Here is a 23,362-nt window from a genome sequence, read left to right as displayed (position 1 = left end):
AAGAAGGATATTTGCTTTTGCAGAAAGGATGGATTCTATGACTTCAAAGGTTTCTGTCACCATTTTGATTTTATGAAAATCTATAATATCTTTAAATCAGTGAGTTTCACCGGGAAGTTTCAGCTATCTCACTTCTCATATCCCCAGTTTGGTCCTTTCAATTTCCACCAATCAAGCATACTCCCAATCTCATTTCAAGGACACCACCCTTCTGAGATTTCTCTCAAGTCTTGCTCTAAGATTAAGAGGGTCCCACCTTCTACAGATTATCAGATTCCCCATCTTCTTACTTACAGAAAGTATTTTGTTAATTAACAGTCTTGGAACCAGTGCTAACTGAACACTCGGTGTCCTTCACTTTTCACATTTAGGTCCACAAACATTAACATAATATGCATTTCTATATATTCTCATTTACTAGACTCATTTATGTCTATTGAATGGTAACAAATCATATACCTGATAAATCACATACCTTTCACTACCACTGACTGAAAAACAACATTATTTATCTGTTTAAATTACAAAGACCCAAAGAATAGACAGTGTCAATGTAACTAAGTTGTGTAATGCAGTGTAACAATGATGTTTAAATGCTTCCTAAATATATTACTTTTCATATTTTTGGGCTAATACCAAACTCTGATGCATAAACCCTCTACAAAATCAGGTTGATGTGTTTCTTTATATACCACTCCAAACAAGCACTAATAAAATATCCTGCTCCACTATGATTTGTATAGGTATACACCCAAAATAGTACAATCCAGAGGAGGGTTTATTGATAAATGTTATATGATCAAGGAACATAAACTAACTGATTTTTCTAACACTGTACTGGCTTTTATGTTTAGAATTCTGTAAGACAAAATTGCCATAGTTGATCGAAAAATTACAAGATCTCTCCTAATATAAAGAGAGCATTTAAATATTCTATTAGTCTGATAGCATTAAACAGAATCTTCTGAACAATCCACCTCTTCACAGCTCATAAGATCCCCTAAGGCAGTTTCAAGCAGTTAAATGCCTTAAACTCGGATGTCGAACATCAGGATTAGAAAACACAGGCCAGACACTGTGGTACATGCCTGTAATCCCAGCACTTTGGGAGGCCGAGGCAGGGCAAATCACTTGAGTGCAGGAGTTTGAGATCAGCCTGGGAAACACGGCAAAATCCTGTCTCTACAAAAAATACAAAAATTAACCAGGCACAGTGGCATGTGCCTGTAGTTTTAGCTACTCAAGAGGCTAAATGGGGAGGATCACTCGAGCCTGGGAGGTTGAGGCTGTAGTGAGCCAAAATCACACCACTGCACTCTAGCCGGAGTAACAAAGTGTGATCATGTCTCAAAAAAGTTTTTTTTTAAAGGGCGGAGAAAAAACAATGTAGAAACACAAAGTTTTCTATTTATCCGCGATCTTCAGCTCAGTAAACTTGCATGGTGCTTTCCTCTATGTTCTATTAATACATCCCTGGCACTTGAATCAAGCTATACTCCCACTGTAGTAGAATTTTTTTTAAAGCTAAACATACAGACACCCCTTCAGTAACCTTTTCCAAAAATGTTCTCATTGAATAGAAGATAGACTCCAGAAAACAGCCCTTATTAAGGGATATGGCATGAACAGACGGGGCTCTGAACCAATATGTGTACATTTCATTCTAGTTAAAAAAAAAAAAAAGTAGAATTTCAATTTTTGAGGTGGGAAAAAAATCAGTTTTACTTATGATAAGCCATTCTTAGTCTTTAGAGAATGCCCTGGCTATTTTCTGTCTCTCAACTCAAAACTTCAGCCTTTCAAATGATTTTTTAAAAAGGTTCGAACACTACAAAGCATCTGATTTAGTGAAAAGCACTTTAAATACCTCTCCAAGTACTCCCCACAGGATCAAAATGTCATAGAAATGTTGTAAACACTATCAGTCATGTTCCAGAGAACAATTTAAACAAACATTGTTTTGCTCTTTTGTCTGGAAAAGTAATTTCTAAAGTGAAGAGTTCAAAACTTTTAGCCCCACATACTATGCAGTTAAAAAAAAAAAAATACATCTTTTAAGCATCAGAAGCAGAGTACACAATAGGCTTTGTCTTGTTAAACAAAAGAACATGCTTTTCTTTTCAATCATTTCCAGCTGTATGATCTAGCCTTCACAAAATCAGAAATTAACAGCATATGGCATCTGGCTACCTGCACAGACCACATATAAAATTTGAAATCTTCAATAAGATTAACGAGTCTAGTGGTTGAAAGTGGAGGGGAAACCAATGAACACCATTTCTTATACAGAGGCAGTAACTCTAACCAAAGAAGGCAAGAAAAATCATTCCTACCTAATCAGATGTCAACTATATTCCTGTGAAGTGACTCATATCACAAGATCTTTATACCTCCTAGGCAACTTGTAAAAGATACTACCACTGACTACATAACTGTTTTGACTTTCAAACAAGAAAGGAATTCTACTGAAAACCCCCAGAACAAAAAAGTTCTGGGCTAATCCACTTTATGAGAAATACATGAGAGTGATGCTTTGGACCCAAACAAACCAGAAAGAAGAAAAACACAAATGACTATCATTCTCATCATAAATAAATTCCACTAAATCTTAGTAGCAGAATGTCTTTAGTCCTTTTTCATAGAATATAAGATTCAGCCATACAACCCAAATTTTTAATTTGAGTCTCACCTGGCATAGCATAAGCCCTAGAACTTCCTTCCTATAGTTGTTCAGAGATGGGGGTATTGAGTGTAGGTCAGTAAAGAGAAGTATCGGGGAGCACAATGGCTTACATCTGTAATCTCAGCACTTCAGGAGGCCAAGGCAGGCGGATCCCTTGAGCCCAGGAGTTTAAGACCACCCTGGGCAACATGGTGAAATACCGTCTCTATTTTTATATTTAAAAAAAAAAAGGAAAAAGGGATAATAAGTATCAGCAAACTTAGAAGAAATATCTGCTCAAAACAGTAAAGACTGATCCTTTCCTCTTCCTCCCCAACTATTTCCTCTACAGCTTCAGACATCCAACACCTTCAAGTCTACTCTTCACACTTTTAATCCTGTTTCATCTGGACCCTCGCCAAAACACTCTTGAGTTGAGCTTCAGTGGGCCTAGAAGTCAAACAATGCTACATTCTTTGACAGTTTACTTCATAACTGCTAGGAGAGAAAAAAAATACAATTTATTCACAGATATCATCAGAGGTGGGCTTACTTAAAGTCATTTCATCAACAAAGTTTAATTCTGCCTTCAAGTCTTTGCATTTCGTAAAAGAGTACTCAACAGTGCCTAACATGAAGACGGAGTAGAAAATGCAAACACATTTAGAAGCAGAATTGAAATCTCTTAAAGACATATAACTCAGAAAATACAAAATAAAAAGATGAGCAATCCATGAGGAAGTTAACTACTTTATTATTTTTAAGACATGCATGGTCTAAGGACAATCAGCCACTGGAATACCAAAATCAAAAACTCTTTTAGTGACAATAGAGGATTGCTAGATTCCAGTAGGACTATCTAAATTTAATTAAAAAAAAAAAATACTTAAAAGAATAACAAACATGTTTTCCCTCTCAGATTCTCCCTCTCTCTACAGTTCTCACCAGGACCCCGACAGCCTGACAACATCAATGTACTGTACACCCTGAGGCACTAGGTCAACTGCAGGAATCTATCTGTCCCAGCTGTTAATGTTTTATCTTCATTTGAAATTTCAGAAATGCAAATGCAACGCACCAACAGCTGTTCACGCTTTCAATTTTTTCTTGCAAAGCAGGTCATGAAATGTGGCTTGCTAAACATTTGTAACATAGTTACCAATTTCTGTTCCAAGGCCTATAAATACTCCTGCCACTAGTGTACAATCTGATTTCACTGCCCAGTAGTAAGAGTGTGGCTGGAGGTCCACCAGGAAGGAAATATGCCTGCTTATTAAGGAATTGGAGCAGGCTGGGCTCAGTGGCTCATGCCTATAATCCCAACATTTTAGGAGGCCAAGGTGGGCGATCACTTGAGGCAAAGAGTTGTAGGCCTCGTGGCCAACATGGTGAAACCCCATCTCTACTAAAATTACATAAATTAGCCGGGTATGTTTGCGAAAAACTGTAGTCTCAGCTACTTGGAAGCCTGAGGCTGAGGCACAAGAATCACTTGAGCCCAGGAGGCAAAGGTTGCTGTCAGCCAAGATCGTGCCACTGCACTCCAGCCTGGTGACAGAGCAAGACTCTGTCTCCAATGTCAACAAAAAAGGAACTGAAGCAGACTGATAGCTAAAACACGCACAACAGTATGTTTAAATTAGAACATATATACACTAACGTGTGCATGCACACATCAAATTGGTGAGCAATATAAATTCTCAATATGTGCACTTAATTAGAATTTGTGAGGACCAATTGTTTTGTAATCCACTAGGATTTCATAAGACACAAAAAATAATACTTCAGGATACAATCTCTCTCCTCTAAAGTAAACACACTAAGAGAGTAACTCTTAAAATTATTCCACGTTATCCAACGATTTGAAATCCTAATGAAAATTATGGATCCTCTCCCCAGAAATACATCCAGATACACATATCTTGCATATAATTTCTTTTCTTTCTTTCTTTCTTTCTTTTTTTTTTTCCTAAGATGGAGTCTGCCTCTGTTACCCAGACTGGAGTGCAATGGCATGATCTTGGCTCACTGTAACCTCTGCCTCATGGATTTAAGCAATTCTCCTGCCTCAGCCTCCCAAGTAGCTGGGATTACAGGCATATGCCAGCACACCTGGCTAATTTTTGTATTTTTTAGTAGAGACAGGTTTTCACCATGTTGGCCAGGCTGGTCTTGAACTCCTGACCTCAAGCAATCCACTCGCCTCAGCCTCCCAAAATGCTGGTATTTCAGGCGTGAGCCAACGCGCCCAGCCTATCTTGCATATAATTTCAAGGGTTAATAGATCTCCTGAACCCTTTGAATGGGCCCCAGATGAGGAACCACAGTTTAAAAATAATATATTTAAAGGTAAATACCAAAGAAATCCGGGTTTCTTAGTTGTAAGTCAAGATTATGTTTTTTGGAAGTATATTTTCATTAAGAAATGGAAGGAAATTTGGCAGAAAGAATAACATTTCTGATTTAAAAACTGGTAATTCCATGAGATTTCACTGATGGCATAGTTGTAAAATGAATTGGGAGGAGGTAACAGAAAAAGTAAAGTGTGTATTCTTAATTGGAGAAAATATTCTCTGAAGAAGAGAGAAAAGAGGAACTATAAAATTGTTAAATCTTAGAAGCTGATGGAAATGGCAACAAAAGATTTCAAAAGAAAAATGGAATATAAAAAATGCTTGGCTGAAAACAATGATTCTAGTAGTACTAGCAATGGTGACCAGTCAAGGGAAGGCTGCACAGATTAGACATTAAGAGTGCAGACTCTGGACAAATGAGCCTGGATTGACACCTAGACCTAGGCAAATATTTTTCTTTTTGGATAAGACTTATAGATTTAATAAGAATATGAAATAAATATGAATTCTTGATTTTCATAATATGATTATGTAAGAGAATGCTTTTTTTCCTGAAGATGTCATTATGTCTATAACTCTAAAATTGTTTAGAAAAAAATATATGGAAATAAAAGAAGAAAGCAAATACAGAAAAAATGCTAACATCTGGGGAATCCAGATAAAGTGTATATGGACTTGTTTGTGCTACTTCTGCAAGTTTTCTGTAAGTCTGCTATTATTTCAAGAAAAGGATTCTAAAAAATCATAGGCTCTGAAGTGTGGCTGCCTAGGTTCAAATCCTGGCTCTGCCACTTATTAGCTGTGTAACCTCTCTTTGCCTATTTTCTTATTTGTAAAATTGAGACAATAAAAGCATTAGCTCAAATTGTTGTAAAGAATAAAATGATAATCAGAGACTTAATGTAAAGCATTTATAACAGTGCCTAACAGATAAGAAGCACTCTAATCTGGCCTGGACTGGTGGCTCACTTTGAGAGGTCAATGTGGGTGGATCACCTGAGGTTAGGAGTTTGACACCAGCCTGGCCAACATGGTAAAACACCGTCTCTAGGAGAAAAAAAAGACAGAAGCAAGCAAACTTAATGGGAGAAGTTATGGTTCTTTCGTTAGAGTACTATCACTCTTCAGTGTGGACTCTCAGCCTCCAGGCTTGGACCTCCTTTAACCTATCCTCTGAATGCTGTCAAGGAATCTTCAACCTTCATACACACACCCATTTACTTACAACTCTGATAAGTTTATGCCTTCTTAAAATCTTCAACGTTAGCTTTAAGGATAAAATTCCAATTTCTTTAATTTTGTATATAAAGTCTATCATGATCTAGTTGCAGCACACTCCTTTGTTCTCATCTTTCAACACATGTCCATAAATATACCCTTCACTCAGACCTCAAATAACTACTTGTCCAAGCCTTGAAATAGAATATCCTCTCTGCCTGGAATAGAATTTCACCCTTATTTATCTAGCCAACTCATATTCACCCTCAAGATTTATCTCAGCCTGATGCAGATGCTGCTGTGAGCACACCAAAACTCTATATGCATTCCTCTAATATAGTATGATAATATACGCACTGATTTGTCTGTTGTGTTTATTAGGTTCTAAGTCTTAGATGGTAAAAGTCTTACAAGTCTTTTAAGGCTCTGAATCCCAACACAAAACCTGATACAATTACTGCTGCAATTGTTTTGTGTTGGGATTCAGAGCTTTAAAAGACAATTGTAAAGTAATAACAATTACTGTTAAAAGACAATAGTAAAGTAATAACAATTACTGTTAAGTGAGTGAATCTCTTGACAAAAAAGCAATAGTATATACCAGCTTAGCCATACCCTGACTTAGTCCTAAAAGTCCAGTATATATGTACAAATAGGATAATCTGTTGAGTAACAAATGAAAGCGTCTGTCAAATACATAGGACTATACACTTGAGTCAACTCTATACTTAAGGAAGTATATAAAATGTTAGCCAGGTACATTTTAATCATTAAAAAAGACTAGCTCTGTGACTCAAGAATTCAGAAAAAGAAGACGGCAGTAATGTTCATGGATTTCCTAAAAGACAATAACCACAACAATAGTGCAGTATTGATTTATTAAAAACAATACAAATAACTTAAAATGCTTTTGCTGCCAGAGGCATACACCATTTAATATGACAACTCTTCTTCTAAGTCCCTTCTCTCCACTAGCCAAGAAAGAGAAGGCCTAATTTTAGTTCATACAGTTATTTCTAACCAGAGTCTCTTAAAAAAAAAAAAAAAAAGAGCTAATACAATCTGTCTGAGAAGGGTTTAAAACGTGCTAGTTACAATGGCTGGTTAATTCCTAGAACCAAAATCTTGACCAGAGTTCTCTTTCCCACCATGAGGTGGGCAAAACACATGGCCAAATAAAAAAGGTGCTAGAAAAAGGCCCTTGAGCTGTATTAAACATAATAAAAATAACGTTTGAAAATAGTATCTTTACCAGCTGGAAACACAATGGTTCCAACCATTTGCTCATTCTCCCTAAGACTTCTTTTTCACAAATGGATAGACTGATTATTTTTACAACTCAAGAAACAAAATCCCAGGAGTTGAAGATCACAATTTAAACCAGATAAAATACAGATAGTAGTAATATAAAAAGTCCACACACCCCAAGACATATTTTATCAGTTTCCTTTTTATATTCTCTACCTCCTTCTTTTCTTTTTACCTTTTTTTAATTGCCATTCCTTCTGTAAGAAAACTCACTAAGAAGCTTCTTGAAAGAGAACATATTTGAAATGAATTTTGAATGGAGTGATGATAGACTCACATAAACCATCAGAGTGACCATAAAGGGATAAGAAGAAATTACCCAAGAAAAACAGAACTATTCAATCAATCAATAATTTAAAAAGATGTAAGTTGCCTAGTGACAAAGTCACTGAGTATTGATATGTAAACTGATTTGCCTCTGACTTTTTATAAACAGAGCTGAAAAGAAAATCAGAAGGAGAAAATTCCTCTTGATTCCATACGCAAAGTACGAAGGTTAAGAAACTATTTCATGGTATTTTATATACTAGACCTCCAAATCCTATTGTGGGATTTCAGGTAAACACCGGATGATATATACCCTCTATAATTATTACTGCTTTCAATGAACCACTATAAAAGTTCAAATGTAATCCCAGGGCTCTGTGGAACAACATTGAAAAGCCACAGCAAAAGCTGTCTATTCCTAACTCTAACTAATTTGCTATACTTCTTAGAATATCAAATTCTACCAACATTTGACAATCTTGCTACCCAGGTTTACCAACAAAGGAACAGCAATAATGTCATACTAAGCCTCACTTAAAGAGTTTTTGCACAAACTGCCATATACTCCCTGTACTCTCTACTAAGAAAAATACTTACTTTGAAAGCTTTTAGCATCTGATTCAGTTTCACTGGATTATGAGTTCCTAGAAGGCAGAGCTATGTCTTCTTCATTGTGGATCCTCCCCCTTCCTGAACCCTGCCCACTCAGAACTTTACACCCAGCAGATGCTCAAAAAGTGGCTTTTTTTAAAAAATGAGAAAAAATCCAATGTCCACTAATAGAGGAATAGTTAAATTATGGCATTTATATAATAAACTTTTTTAAATGATCTGGTAGATTTATACTTATGGACATTAAATATGTCTAAGAGGTGAATGGAATGGCTATAATTTGTATGCATAGTTCAAGCCCATTTTTGTAAATATTCATATATATACATGAATATATAGATAAATAATTTTCATTTACACATAAGCAAAAATTTAAACCTTTTCCAACAAAATGTTAACAGTGGCAATCTGTGGGCAGTGGGATTTTGAGTGATGCTTACATTCCTGTTCATATACACCTTTATATAATATTTTTTTTTAATTTAAGTAATGAATGGTGGTTCCTCAACAATAAAGATGTTTTCAAATGTGGGGGAAGTCAAGTAAATTGAACTTCCTAAGCCAATTACTATTCTTCTTTTCCTCAGTTCTCCGAAGTGACTTCAGCCCAGCTACCTCTCAGGTTGTTGCTCCTTTGTCATTTGCTTTATCATTCTACCTTTTCATCCTTCTTTTCTTTGTGCTTTCTTCATTCATTGCTTCACTCATGTTAATTCACTATCTAGGCCACTGCAATTTATTTATTTATTTATTTAATTTTTTTTTTTTTTTTTTTGAGACAAGAGTCTCACTCTGTCACCCAGGCTGGAGTACAGTGGCGCAATCTCGGCTCACTGCAACCTCTGCCTCCTGGGTTCCAACGATTCTCCTGCCTCAGCCTCCCAAATTGCTGGGATTACAGGCACCTGCCACCATGTCCAGGTAATTTTTGTATTTTTAGTAGACACAGGGTTTCACTATGTTGGTCAGGCTGGTCTTGAACTCCTGATCTCAAGTGATCCACCCATCTCAGCACCCCAAAGCTCTGGGATTAAAGGTATGAGGCACCACACCGGACTGCAATTTATTTTTATGTCCCTTTCATCTCTTATTCCTCATATCCCAGACTAAACCAAAAAAAAAAAAATGAATGTTGACCACCATGAGTTAATACTACACACCCACCAGAATAATTAAAATTTAAAAGATTGACAATAAATAATGTTGGCCAGGAAGTACAGCAATTGAAGAAACAAAAAAATGGTAGAACTACTTTGCAAAAAGGTTTGGCAGTATCTCATAAAATTCTGATCCAGAATTCTACTGCTAGGTATATCTACCCAAGAGAAATGAAACATATAACCACAAAAAATCCTTGCATAAGGTTGTTCATAGCAGCTTTATTCATAATAGCCCCAAACTGAAACATCCCAGGTATTCATGAACAGGATAATAAATAAATTGTTAAATTCATATAAGACAATACAACTACTCATTAATGAAATGAACTACTGAAACATAACAACATAGAAACATCTCAAAATTATCATGCTGAATAAAAAAGTTTTATATAAAAGAGTACATACTGTATGATTCTATTTATACGAAGTTCTACAATAAACAAACTAATCTATAGTGGAAAAAAATCAGAACAATGGTTGCCCATGGGGAGGTGAGGGGAGTGGGTTGAGTGGAAAAGGACATGAGAGAAGTTTCTGGGATGATGGGAATGTTCTATATCTATTTAGGTAGGGCTTTAAGTTAAGCATTTGTCAAAAGCTTGCTTCAGATTTGTGTAGATTTGAGGTATTTAAAACTTACCTCGAAAGAAAAATAATGAAATATTGACCTCTATCTAATATTATGCATCCTGAAGTGTTTAGAGGTTAAGTGTATTTATGTCTCAAACTTACTTTAAAATGCATAAAAAGATGTGATGGGTTGATGGATAATAGATAGATATATAATAAAACAAATTATAAGAGGTTGATCATATTAATAGAATTTAGGTAGTAAATGGTTGTTGACTATACAATTCTCCCAACTTTTCCATATGTCCAAAATTTTTAAAAATGAAACGTTAAGAAAAAAATAGTAAACTTTGATCTCCAAGTCAAATTACTTTTTGCTCAGTCTCCAGAGACAGTCAGTCTCATTTTGTGGCAAGAAAAGTCAATTTCCCTCTACTTAGACCTGTAGGCAGGCACATTCTGTGTGCTACTTAGCAGTAGGGTCAAAAGTGGTAAATTAGCAAGTTTGCCCAGAGAGAAGATTGGTCCCAAAGGATGAGCCAAAAAGGAAACTCACTGATGCAAAGCAATCAAAGAGTGACTACACAACTACGGGCTGTAATAGCACCTTTGGTAACTGTTGTTTTTTTTTTTGTTTTTTTTTTTTAATCCAAAAAACCAATAGCACTTTCAACCAGTGCTAGATCCCCTTTAGGGGAGTCTGCCACTACCACCCAAATATTCACTAACATTCTTAGGCAGCTTTTCTACTCTAAGTACAACCAGAAGTACCTTCTAACAAAAACACACACAGCTTTGAATTGTAACATGGGACAGATTTATGGAATATGGAAGACATTAAAGTATTTGCTTTCTCTCTGAAAATAAAGAGTGCAGACTCATAAACAATGCCTAAAAGGCATTTCAGCAGCTTAATCCATGCAGGACATGTTTTGCTTTTTGAGACAATCAGGAAAAATTGGGTATAGGAAGCTATAAACAACAAGAATTTGGCTTAAGAAGGAGAACAGAATAAATGTTTTTTATGGAAATCACTTAACATTTTTTTGAAGGGGTTTATTTATATGTGACAAAGCCTACAAGACAGAACTTGTATATAAGTAGTAGCTCTTACAGTACATCTAACATTGAGTGACTTCTCATGACAGTGGCACCAAGCAGGACCAGTCTCAGCATTTCCATCAACAACTACATTTGCTGAGTTTAATAATTCCCTTTATTGTCCAATTTTCTCCAAACAGAGGAAATCCACTTAGATGATTCTCAGCATTCAGGCTCAGCCAAAAGTTTTTCATCTTTTAATTTCCATTGTACCTTAAGTCTGATGTTTGGTAAAGTGGATTTCCTTAGGTAGGCTCAGTCTTTTAAGTCCAAGGAATGAAAGAAGCATGATAGGAAAACCACCACAGAATTTTGTAACTTAACAAACATGCCACATACAAAATTTACTGAGTTAACAAGGTTTAAGATAGAATAAAACAAACAGTACCATGGAGTAGAAAGAGGGAAATACTCTCTTAGAGAAAAATTACTATTTTCAACAGATAACTTACAATGTACAAGTATGATCTGATATTCCTAAAAGCAAAACAACTTATGAATAAGGTACAGGTTTTTGCTACAGGGTAGTATGTGAAAAGTTCCAGGTTTCAGAGATAAAGAATTCATGTTCTGTTTTGAGACTTCTGTATAACCATAAGCAAGATACTGAATTCTTTATTTACCCCATCAGTAAAGTTAATCAAACTTTCTAAATTATTTCTGTTCAAAGACTTAAACTTCTCATTATTGCTAAGTCTTATTCCCTCTGACTACAAAAGCAGCAGCCCAGTATAACACATATAAATGGCACTTATATTCCAAATGATATTCAGTATATCCTACACAAATAAGGAGCACATATCCTATATATACTAAAATCATAAAACCTTCGGTTCTTCCCCAACTTCCCAACTTTCACTCCTATGTTTTTCTTACTTTATAGTATTTTATGGATAGTCTGGTAAGAAATAATTGCTTGAAATATTTTTCCTCAGATGCTCACAAATATATAAATTGTTAATGACTGGGACACTATATGCAACCTAATATTTTCTTCAATACTGTTGACTCCACAGCCTTATTTTTTTTTTTTTAATTTTTATTTTGAGACTGAGTTTCACTCTTTTTGCCCAGGCTGGAGTGCAATGGCACAATCTTGGCTCACTGCAACCTCCTCCTCCTGGGTTCAAGCAATTCTTCCGCCTCAGCCTCCTCAGTAGCTGGGATGACAGGCACCCACCACCATGCCCAGGTAATTTTTTGTATTTTTCAGTAGAGATGGGGTTTCACCATGTTGGTCAGGCTGGTCTTGAACTCCTGACCTCAGGTGATCCACCCACCTTGGCCTCCCAAACTGCTGGGATTACACGTGTGAGCCACTGCACCTGACCAGCCTTATTTTATTTTTTTCTTTCCTTTGGTGAACACTAACTTCTGTGACTTCAAGTTAAAGATGGCAGATCAAACATATGCAGTAAGCTCACCTCCCTCCTCAAAACTCGACTAAACAAAATTAAACAGCTTTTTTTTTTTTTTAAGTCAAAACCCCACAAAACCAATGGGTACAGAAGAAAAACCAACAGCAAAAAAAATTTTGCAAGTTAGTCCAGTGTGGTAAGGAGACAGAGTGAGTAGTGGAGAAATCCAAAGGCAGCTTGATTGTATCACATTGCTAACACTGGGTATCTCTGGAAGGAAAGGCAGAAAATGAAGCTTATAGGGGTTTAGCTGAAAGTCTTCTTAAGAAGAAGTTAGACCCTGAGATCACCTTTCTTACTTCATCTAGCCAAACAACTGTCCCTCTCTCACCACAGCAAAAAGCTGGAGATTTATTCTTTATATACAGTAAAAAAAAAAGCATCTCCTGACTGGCACAGCTGTAACAATTGAGAAGGATACCATTCTGAAAACAGGGGATTAAGTATGAGAGCTTACATAGTGCATGCTGATAACCCCAATCTTCCTGCTCCCCTCCCCCTGCCACACACACACTTAATGCTTCTTAAAATGCTGGCATATAAGAAAAAATCTAGAATCTCATTGTTGGGGTAATTTTACCAGCCACCCCCCCAAAAAAAATCACCAAAAGATATTGACAAAGGACCCACCCTCACCCCGCCAAGGTAACTGTCCATCCAGATCACTCTGGAGGTAAGGGGAGGGAATGGGAGAATAACTTCCATAGGAGTTGAAGTTAAGTGGTTATATAAGTATGCTATGTCTTGGATCCATTAGAAACCCACATTTATTGCTGAGCATGTATAGAAATAGGGTCCAGACTTTTCATTACTTATGACTGCTCTCTTAGTTTAAGTTTCCCAGAAGGAGGACCTGAAAGAAGGATTTCAGTCCAAGGAATTTATTTAGGCGAGGACCCCAGAAGGGACAAGTTGAGACATGAGGAAGTGAGACATGGAAAAAAGTCAATAAAGGATATGCTATCAAGAAAGTTAGGTTGACTAAACCTATTTCCATGGGGAATTCAGAAATGGCATAGAAATCTGCCTCAGAGGTATTCCATACCATCCTCCTTCCTGGTGGGCAAGGAAGCTAAAGTATTTATATATCAAATTCCATGAGTTATGAGCTGAGGGCTACTGGGCCACGGGCAGAGGACAGCAGGCAGAAGGAGAGAAGAGGTGGCATTAATTCCCCATTTCTGGCTTCCAGAGAAAGCCCTTTGGCAAAGAAATGCAGGTGCTAGCAACTGAAGGTTCAGTCAGCACGCACTGTAGGTAAGAACTAAAGGGATATGAACAGGGCACTAACAGCATCTGCTACATCCACCATGATAACTGAACTAAGTTGTGTCACTATCTTATTCAATGTAAAAATCACTCTTATAGGTTTACTCTTGAATTCTTCCTGTCTTTAAGAAAGCTAATACCTAGTAGTAAATGACAGGGGACCAAACATTATTAAGCACTTTTACCAAATTATCTATGCACAGCTGTATAACCTTTTAGTTAATGGTACTAACCTGATCACTCTGTATTATAGTTAAATATTAATTACCTTCTTTACACCAATGAGAAAATGAGCCCAAAGCAATAAAGTGATGAATTAGGTCCAAAAAGAAAACTGAGGTTAAAAATAAAAACTAAACTCATGGCTACCATTTTAAACTTTCAAAATATGCTGTTTATTAACTTCCATATTGACAATAATTGTGTCATTTCTCTAATAGAAGAATTTTAGCCCAAAGCAACTAAGCAGAAAGGTACATGTTACTTTATTTCGTGATTAGGTAGTCAAAACTAAAAAATCATACCTGGCTGCAATATTAAATTTCCGAAGGCAAATGCAACCTGAATGTCTCCTGGGCCCATTAACCAGAGCATCCTTTTAGGTTACTCTCACAATATTATACTTCTAAACCCATTGGCTCAAAAACAGCACTTCTCAAAGTGGCTAAACCTCAGTCTCCACTCATATTCTCACTCACAGCCCACTTCATATATCTATAGGAGTCTCTCGCACTGAGTCTCCCTTCTTTACAAATATACCTTCCTTTGTAATATCTACTTTGTTTAAAGGTAGAAACACCATAGTAGAAGGCCTGGGATATTTATCTTTCAGTCTTTATATCCTAGGGTATATGATTGCTTGGCTATGAAGTGAAGTTAGGGGAGAAGACTAGGTCTGATATAATGATATAATCTTTCAGTTTCATATCCTAGGGTATATAATTGGTTGGCTATGAAGTGAAGTTAAGGAAGAAGACTAGGTCTGAATGGTTGCATCAATGTTCCTTCCTGATATTCAAGCCCTGTGGCAAACTCTGGACTGCTGTGCCAGGATCTTTATTCACACGCTTGTTCTCCTAGGGATTCTACTGTCTCTCCTTGCAATCTGACTACCATGTACCAGTTTAAGTATGCACAAGTGTGGGCAAAGTTTGCCTACTTTCCCATGGGTCCATAATGCAGCACAGGGGATGTAGCTAGGTGCATGCTCAAGTGTCTCAAAGTTTTCTGGGATAGTTAAAGAGACTGTCCAAAGCATACATAAAACATCCTGTGGAGTATTGCTAAGCTTCTCATTCCAGCTATGACTAAGCCAAGACAATTTGTTATACAAGTTTTAATTCTTCACAACAGGAGGACAGAGATGGTTTATCAAAGCCCAGAAATTAAACTGTTAGTTCAAACCAGTTTATTGCCAACTTTCTGTAGCTGGCTTGCCCAAAGAAGTTGCTTTTGTTCAGTGCACTTATTTTTCTAGCCTATAGGGCAATGAGGAAAAAACACTGACCTACTTCTAAAAATGTCAATAATAACATAAAACCTCTAAACAGATGTTTCATATCATCAATAATCTTTGCGTCATTTGAGTACCATCTTGGGTACTGACAACTCAGAATAGCAATGCTATAATTAACAAATATCTCTTCCTATAGATCATAAAAATGACTTATGGCCTTCTTTTCCCATATCCCCATGTCCCTATACATATTCCAACCATTTTATTTCCATGAGAAAAAATAAAGAAGAATATCTTATATTCTAAATTAAGCAGAATATCTTACTTTCTATGGTAAACTAGCCTAATCATTCCTTTATTCTCAATTTCCCTCAATATTTAAAATATCAGTTGATCATGTCAATTCAGTTTTCCTGAAAAGACCCTCAAGGGATTGATTATTTTGAATCCCTTGGCAACATCTAATGTAAGTCTTTGTAATTAACAGCCACACACAAAAAAATGTCATTGATTAACCACTACTGACTTCCCAAATGCAATAGTCTAGAATAAGCAATTCGACAACTTTGTATATATAGTATTAGTCTTGGTTTCTAAATATAGAGCCTGCTATATCTTCTTTGTTTTTCATGAAGTATAGACTTTCATACACTAAAGACTTCTGGGTTACTTGAGGCTCATTTCTACATGTCCACATGGCACAACAATACGGAGAAAGCTGCTGAGCATGTCAGGTACTCGGTCAACTTAAATTCTTTTGTAGCTTAAATTGTGCCCCTAAAAATATTTGTTGAAGTACTAACTCCTAATTCCTGTGAATGTGATCTTATTTGGAAGTAGGGTCTTTGCAGATGTAATAAAGTTAAATGAGGTCTTCAGGGCAGGCCTTATCCAATATTACTAGCATATTTAAAAGAAGAGGCTGAGCACGGTAGCTCACACTTGTAATCCCAATTCTTTGGGAGGCTGAGACAGGAGGATGGTTTGAGCCCTGGAGTTCAAGGCCAGTCTGGTCAACAAAGCAAGACTCCATCTCTGTTGTTTAAAATTAAATTAAATTAAAAACAATAAAAAGAAGAAGAGATACAGACACACAAGGAAAATGCTGTGTGATGAAAGAGGCAGAGATTGGAGTTACGTTGTCATAAATCAAGGAACACAGAGGATTGCTGGCAACAACGATAAGCAAGGAGAAAAGCATGAAACAGATTCTCTGTGAGCACTGAAGAAGGAACCAATCCAGCCTATCTCTGGATTTTAGATTTCTAGGCTCCAGAACTGTGAGTGAATAAATTTCTGTTGTTTTTTAAAAGCCACCTAGTTTGTAGTACCTTGTTACAGCAGCCCTAGAAAATTAATACATCTACCAAGAAATAGAACTATCAACTGAGGGATCAAGGTTTAAAAGAGAAAAATCTTAACAGCAACATAGTTTAGCTTATAAAAAATACCATTATGAATATGAAGTTGAATAGGTTAGTCAATATTTTATAAATAACTTTTATTCTACTTCTCATTAATATCTCAGAAAACAGAACTAGATGGATAAAAAAAATTTTTAACAGGAATGCTTACAAAAATAAAATACAAACTAGCAAGGCTTCTCTGGGATCAATACAATGTTCTACAGCCTTTTTTTATGTTTTATTTTATATGGATTTTCGCCCTTGTTGCCCAGGCTGGAGCGCAGTACCGCCATCTCAACTCACTGCAACCTCTACCTCCTGGTTTCAAGCGATTCTCCTGCCTCAGCCTCCTGAGTAGCTGGGATTACAGGCACCCATCACCACACCCAGATAAATTTTTTTGCATTTTTAGTAGAGACAGGCTTTCGCCATGTTGGCCAGGCTGATCTCGAAATCCTGACCTCAAGTGATCCATCCACCGCAGCCTTCCAAAGTGCTGGGATTACAGGTGTGAGCCACTGCACCCAGCCCCCATTCCCCTCTTTATTTTCTGCATAGCAAATATCACCATCTGACATACTGTATAGTAACTTGTTTTTAACATATACTCAATAACTATGTGTTGATTGAAAGAATAAATGAAGAAAGATAATCATTCATACATAGAATACGTTAACAAGGTGAAAGTGTTAATTAAGCATACTATATGATTACTAAGTTCCTTACTCCTTTTCTATTATTCCTGCTTCTCTTTTACAACTTTCACTATACTAGAAGTGTACAGAATTTTCCTCTTCCTTTTTCAGCATATTCCTTATCAATTAAGATCACTTCACATGAGATGAGCTTCCTTTTAGTAACCAGCCCACTCAAAACTATACGATGATCCTTGGAAAAAAGAGGCACTCACTAGGATTTAGTGGCTGACTGCAATCCAGCTGCATATTTCTCCCTGTGTAAAATATTCTACAAAAGCCCAAGAAAGGAAACTAACTGGAATCTTGGGTTTCAAACTTCTTTTACATGAAGTCAATACTAATATCCTCGGGGCAAATCCTATTTGACCCAACTAAAACTCTAGGAGAGAGAAAAACAGATTATCAACTCCCTTAAACTATCCTTAAAAAAGATTAAGTCAAAATTACAGTTTAGAAATAAGTATCTTTGTGACTGAAACACTGAGTTTTAATACCAGAGGAAAATGAAGAAATTGTATGAAATTAAATAAAAGCTCAAAAATGGTAGCCAAAAGCTCCAGCATTTTCTCTTTCAGTTCCCTATATAGTCCCTGCCCCCACTTCAAAAGAAGGAAAAGAAGAAGCAATCTGAGTTAACAAAGAAACCTAACATATCACAGAAAACACTTAAAAGCAAAACAGACTCAGACGGTCTCACCTGGAAAACTAGAATATCTCCATATGTATAAGGCTTGCAATTTTTTAAAGAGAGTTCATAAAAGCACATTCTGAATAATAAAATGTATTTATTTTCCTAATCCAGGATCTGCTGTGTGTAGTTATTTTCTTCGCCTGTGAAGTTGTTTAAATTATGCCTCTCCACCTCAAGTATAATCTAGATGACAACAAAATCTTACAGTGAATCCCCAAAGCCATCTTTTGAGCTATTCTGAAAAATAAAAGGCAATCCATGGGATCAAACAATACTTTATTCTCTAGAGCAGAGAGTCAACATGATGAGATACATCAAAGTTTGGTGGGGTTACTTAAATCCATAAATCAATATTATTGTGGCTGCTTCGTACTGCTATTTAGTACCCATTCTACATTTTGTAATCCTTAATTTGATACCTGTTCTCTGATTCACCCATGAATTAGAAACCTGGTTTACTTCCCTGTTAACCTACTTACCTTCCTCTTCCCACAAACTTTTCTTCCTTTTTGCTTTTTTTTTTCTCTTGTGCCACTCATCCTTACTACTATAAATTTCTTACCCCTTCTGCTTTCCTAAAAAATATATATATAAATCCCTTTAAAAAACTGAAGGTTTCTCTATCCTAACTGTCATAAAAGCAGAGCGAGGAAGTGTGACATAAGATACTAATGTTGTCTATATTGCCTTTGAGGGAGTGTTGATCTACGCCTATGATATAAATGCATATTTCTATCTGAAAGAATATCCTAAGGAGATCTTGAATCTAAAAGCTCTGGATACAAATTTTCTGCTTTGAAAAGAGCTTTCTTGCTTCAAGAATGAACTGGTGGGGCATGATAGCTCATGCCTGCAATCCCAGCACTTTAAAAGAAGCACTTGGGGGTGGATCATTTGAGGTCAGAAGTTTGAGACCAGCCTGGCCAACATGGTGAAACCCGATCTCTACTAAAATTACAAAAATTAGCCAGGCATGGTGGTGGGAGCCTGTACTCCCAGCTACTCAGGAAACCAAGGCAGGAGAGTCACTTGAACCTGGGAGGCAGAAGCTGCAGTGAACTGAGATGTTGCCACAGCACTACAGCCTGGGTGACGCAGCAAGACTCTGTCTCAAAAAAATAAAAAATAAAAGAATGAACTTCACAGATCTTATCTCAGTGACTCACAAATCTAGTTTCAGAAGGTGGATAATTCTTCCACCACCATATCTTTGGTCCAAGTTAGATTTTTAAACAAATGTTCAATGAAAATGGAGAACTGACACGGTAAAGCTAACTATTATTTCCATATGGGTTTTGTTGTTATTGTTGTTTAAAGGAAAAAGAAAATAAAAAGACTTTCTTTTGGATTAAAATGTCATAGGAACAAAGGAGTTGCTAAAGAATCCTGCATGTTCCACAGGCTGTGTATATACACATGGCCGGAGTCACCTTTCCTTTTGCAGGCTTGCATATTGCTAAGATAGACAGGTTTCAGCCCTTCCATTTGTAGCAAGACATTTTCTCGGTATGTCATTTGGCAGATGCAGTTGTGGGGCTCTGCCAATTCACCCTGGAGCCCTCCATTTTAATCAGTATCACATAAAGTTTAACACATGCTTTGAAATATGTACCAGATCCAAGGCTTTGCCTGGGGACGGGGGTGGGAATGCTTGCTACAAAAACACATACCATCCCAGCCACTACTCCACAAGCAATTATCTTTCACCTTTGGCTGAACCAGGAGAACTGTCAACACAGGCACACTGCCAACCAGGGGAGAGGTTACGGGGTCAAAGCAGGAAAGATGGCTGGATGCTTTGGGGTTCAACTCGGACATCTGTTAATCTCGCTGGCTGCATGGAAGAAGCATTCTCTTTAGTTAGCGAGACACAGAAAATCACAGCTATAAGAGTAGTAGCTGACAGTGCACTAGAATTTTAGCAAGGCTTTTCCAGTAGTAAACTTCTTATTCTTAGTAAAAGCAAAAGCTCCTGCAGTACGATAGGACAACCATGTATGAAAAGCTAAAGAACTCAGATCAGCAAATTCACATACGTCAGGAAACTCCAACTGTGAACTGGGTTGCATAGACAAGAAGACTAAAACAAACCTCATATATTAGAAATAAACACTTATTTTCTTTATCATAAACACAAGTTAAAAATATGTGAAAGTATTCTTAAAGTTTTTTTTTGTTTTTTTTTTTTTTAAACAGAGAAACCAAAGTTGCCATTGGTACTTTAAAAAAAAAAAAAGAAAAATTATTAAGGCATAGATGAAATTGTCTCCGTAAGTATCCAAAAATAAATAAATAGGTAAAGCAGAGACTAAGTCAGCATCTCCCTAGCTCCAGGATACAAACCCCCAAACACACACATAGACATAGCTAAGATCTTTCCTAAAATGCCTCTTCTAAAATATACGAACATCGTACCTCTTCCACAAGTAAAACTAATCTCTTATAACAATAATAATAAAAAAAATTATCTTATGTGTCATTTACTATCCATTCCTGAAGGCTGGCCTAGATTTTTGTGTTGAAAGGGGCTCTAAGGCTTAGTCCAGTGCAGTGGGAAGAGTGCCATGCTGAATCACATCTGTCAGGGCTGACACTAATGGACATAACAATACCACTTGTGGCACTTAACGGTTCCACATCAGTTAGACCAATGGCTCTGAAGTTTTAAGGTTATCCAAAAACAATCTACTGAGATATATATATATATGCTTTTAATGTATATTATATATATATATAATTTTCAACTTAAAAAACAAAGAAACTAAGTTACTCACATTTGATTTGAAAATAACACAGATACCCTTCCTTACTCTCCATATGTCAGTCATGTATCACATATAGAATTCAAGATATACTACACTGAGGAAAGATAGTGCAGAAGAGTTGACAATAATATTCTCATTTAGTTATTTTCTTTCAGTTTATTGTGCTATGTTGTAGATTATAGGTGCTCAATTAACTAAAATTAGATTATCCAGTTTTAAACGTGTACAAAATGGACAAATGGCCTTAAAATTTTCCTAAAATATTCCTGTGGTTTGTAAATAATACTTGTAATAGCAGCTCATGTAAATGATAAGAAAATAGCAGGGTTAATACCTATCTTCAACTTGATGTGCTAAGACCATTATAATAATGGTCCCCAATGGATCATCCCTCCCTGTGCCCATGTGCCTTTGCAATGTGACGCTGCTGCTTCTTTCATCAAGAGGTAAGAGCCAATTCTCCATCCTCTTGACTCTAAATTGGCTTTGTGACTTGTTTTGGCAAATACAATGTAGTGGACATTGTCAAATTCTGGAGCCTGGGTTTGAAGAAGCACAGCAGTTTGACTTCTCTCCCTCTCTGAACCACACGGCCACCATGTAATGATGAAGCAGTTTAGTCTACTGCAGAATAAGATACCATATGGAGAACAGAGATATCCTATCCAACAACTAATACCAACTGCCAGCCAGGAACATGAGTGATTCCTGGTGAGGCCAGCGGACAAATTCCCTAGCTGTGCCCAGCCTGAAGTGTTATCTATGGTATCACAAAAAATAATAAATCAGTACTCTTTTAAAAAATCTATTAAGCTTAGGGTGGTTTGTTACACATCAATGAATAACTGATACACCTGTTAAGATACCCTGGTCAAATATATCATGTGGTAAACATAATGATCAGATATGACAGAAAAGAACATATAAAATTTGAAATTATCAAGAAGGCTATCTGTACAAGGATTTAAATGTATTATTAACAATGCTCCTCTCTCTAAATGTACATCCTGCCCTAACATACCAGCTAATGAGAGTAGTACATGTGTGTATGATTTATATATATATAAATGGCATACAGCATATTATATATATGTGTATATATATATATGTGTGTGTGTATATGTCTGTGTATATATATATATATATATATATGGGGTATATATACATAAAAATATTCCACAAAAATATTTTATTGATGGCAGCCCATAATCAAAAAAGTTTGTAACCATTGACTGAACTAATGAGAACAGTACACATATATCATTTATAAATACAGATATTGGGCAGAAATGTTCCATTTCTTTTTCAGAAAATTGAAATTTTTAAAGAAAATTTCTAAAAAATTTTTGAATATTCCTAGTAAGCTGCCATGCACTAGGTCATGTAGTAAAGCTGAAAAAAATAATCTCTTCAGGCTTGGCACAGTGGCTCATGCCTTTAATACCAAAACTTTTAGAAGACAAGGTGAGCAGATCACTTGAACTCAGGAGTTCAAGACCAGCCTGTGGAAAAAAAGAGACCTGCCTCTACAAAAAATACAAAAATTAGCCAGGCATGGTAGTGCATGCATGTGGTTTCAGCTACTCAGGAGGCTGAGGTGGAAGGATGGCTTGAGCCAGGGAGGCAGAAATGCACTCTAGCCTGGGCAACAGAGCCAGACCCTACCTGTCTTAAAATATAAATAAATAAGTAAATAAATAAATAAATAAATAAATAAAACCTCTTCAGATTATTTAGTCCCATCTCTATTTCCAAAAATTAGAAATTCCTATGTCAGAAAGTAAGAGTCTCCATAGTTCTAATATTCTTTTACTAATAGAATGCATCTACAGTTTATAATATTGTATATACTCCACCATCCCACAATATTTTACTTACTACACTAATATCACTACAACTAAGACAGTGATCTCAATCAACTGGTAGAAAAGATGAAAAAGAGCATTAAATCTAATCATTCCCCTTTCTACTTCTAACTTAAAAGCCTCAGGGACCTATATGTAAAGCCTGAATTTCTTAGCAAGGCAGATTTCTATGTTAGATCAATGGTAATATCATTCAAAGAGACAAGAAATAGGAGAAGAAAAAGATGTGGTGGTTTGGTGATAAGGGGAGGAGTACAGTGATAGGGCCAATGAAAGAAGAACCTTGGGCATGTCAAGTACAAAGTCAAATCACTGGAGAGGGGAAGGTTGAAAAATAAAGGCAGGAGAAACAGGAATTAACTGACAGAACAAGGAATTGACACTGAGCACAGGTGGAAGAAATAGCCTTAACCAGAAGGAATCACTTCTTCCTATAAGAATGGAATTAAAGCAATAAAGAATGGTGGAGACAGACAGTTAAGGAACAAGAGTGCCGAAAGCCAAGAGAATATCTGCCTAATAGCCTTCAGTTTCTCTATAGC

General features: G+C 36.4%; 1 protein-coding gene and 1 long non-coding RNA gene across 6 annotated transcripts in view; one reads left to right on the top strand and one right to left on the bottom strand.

The window, feature by feature from the left end:
- The window catches only part of EXOC6B (exocyst complex component 6B), a 661,151-nt gene that overhangs the window by 513,656 nt on the left and 124,133 nt on the right, over positions 1-23,362 (bottom strand). The window lies entirely within an intron of this gene.
- LOC116560674 lies at positions 492-22,004 on the top strand. Its single transcript, XR_004273072.1, has 3 exons — positions 492-574; positions 10,652-10,654; positions 21,990-22,004. It is a non-coding gene; the product is annotated as an uncharacterized LOC116560674 (long non-coding RNA).

The sequence above is a fragment of the Sapajus apella genome, unplaced genomic scaffold (assembly GCF_009761245.1).
Source record: "Sapajus apella isolate SASKATOON/1434 unplaced genomic scaffold, GSC_monkey_1.0 scaffold26, whole genome shotgun sequence".
NCBI classification, from domain to species: Eukaryota; Metazoa; Chordata; class Mammalia; order Primates; family Cebidae; genus Sapajus; species Sapajus apella.
This window is presented reverse-complemented; position numbering and strand designations above follow the sequence as displayed.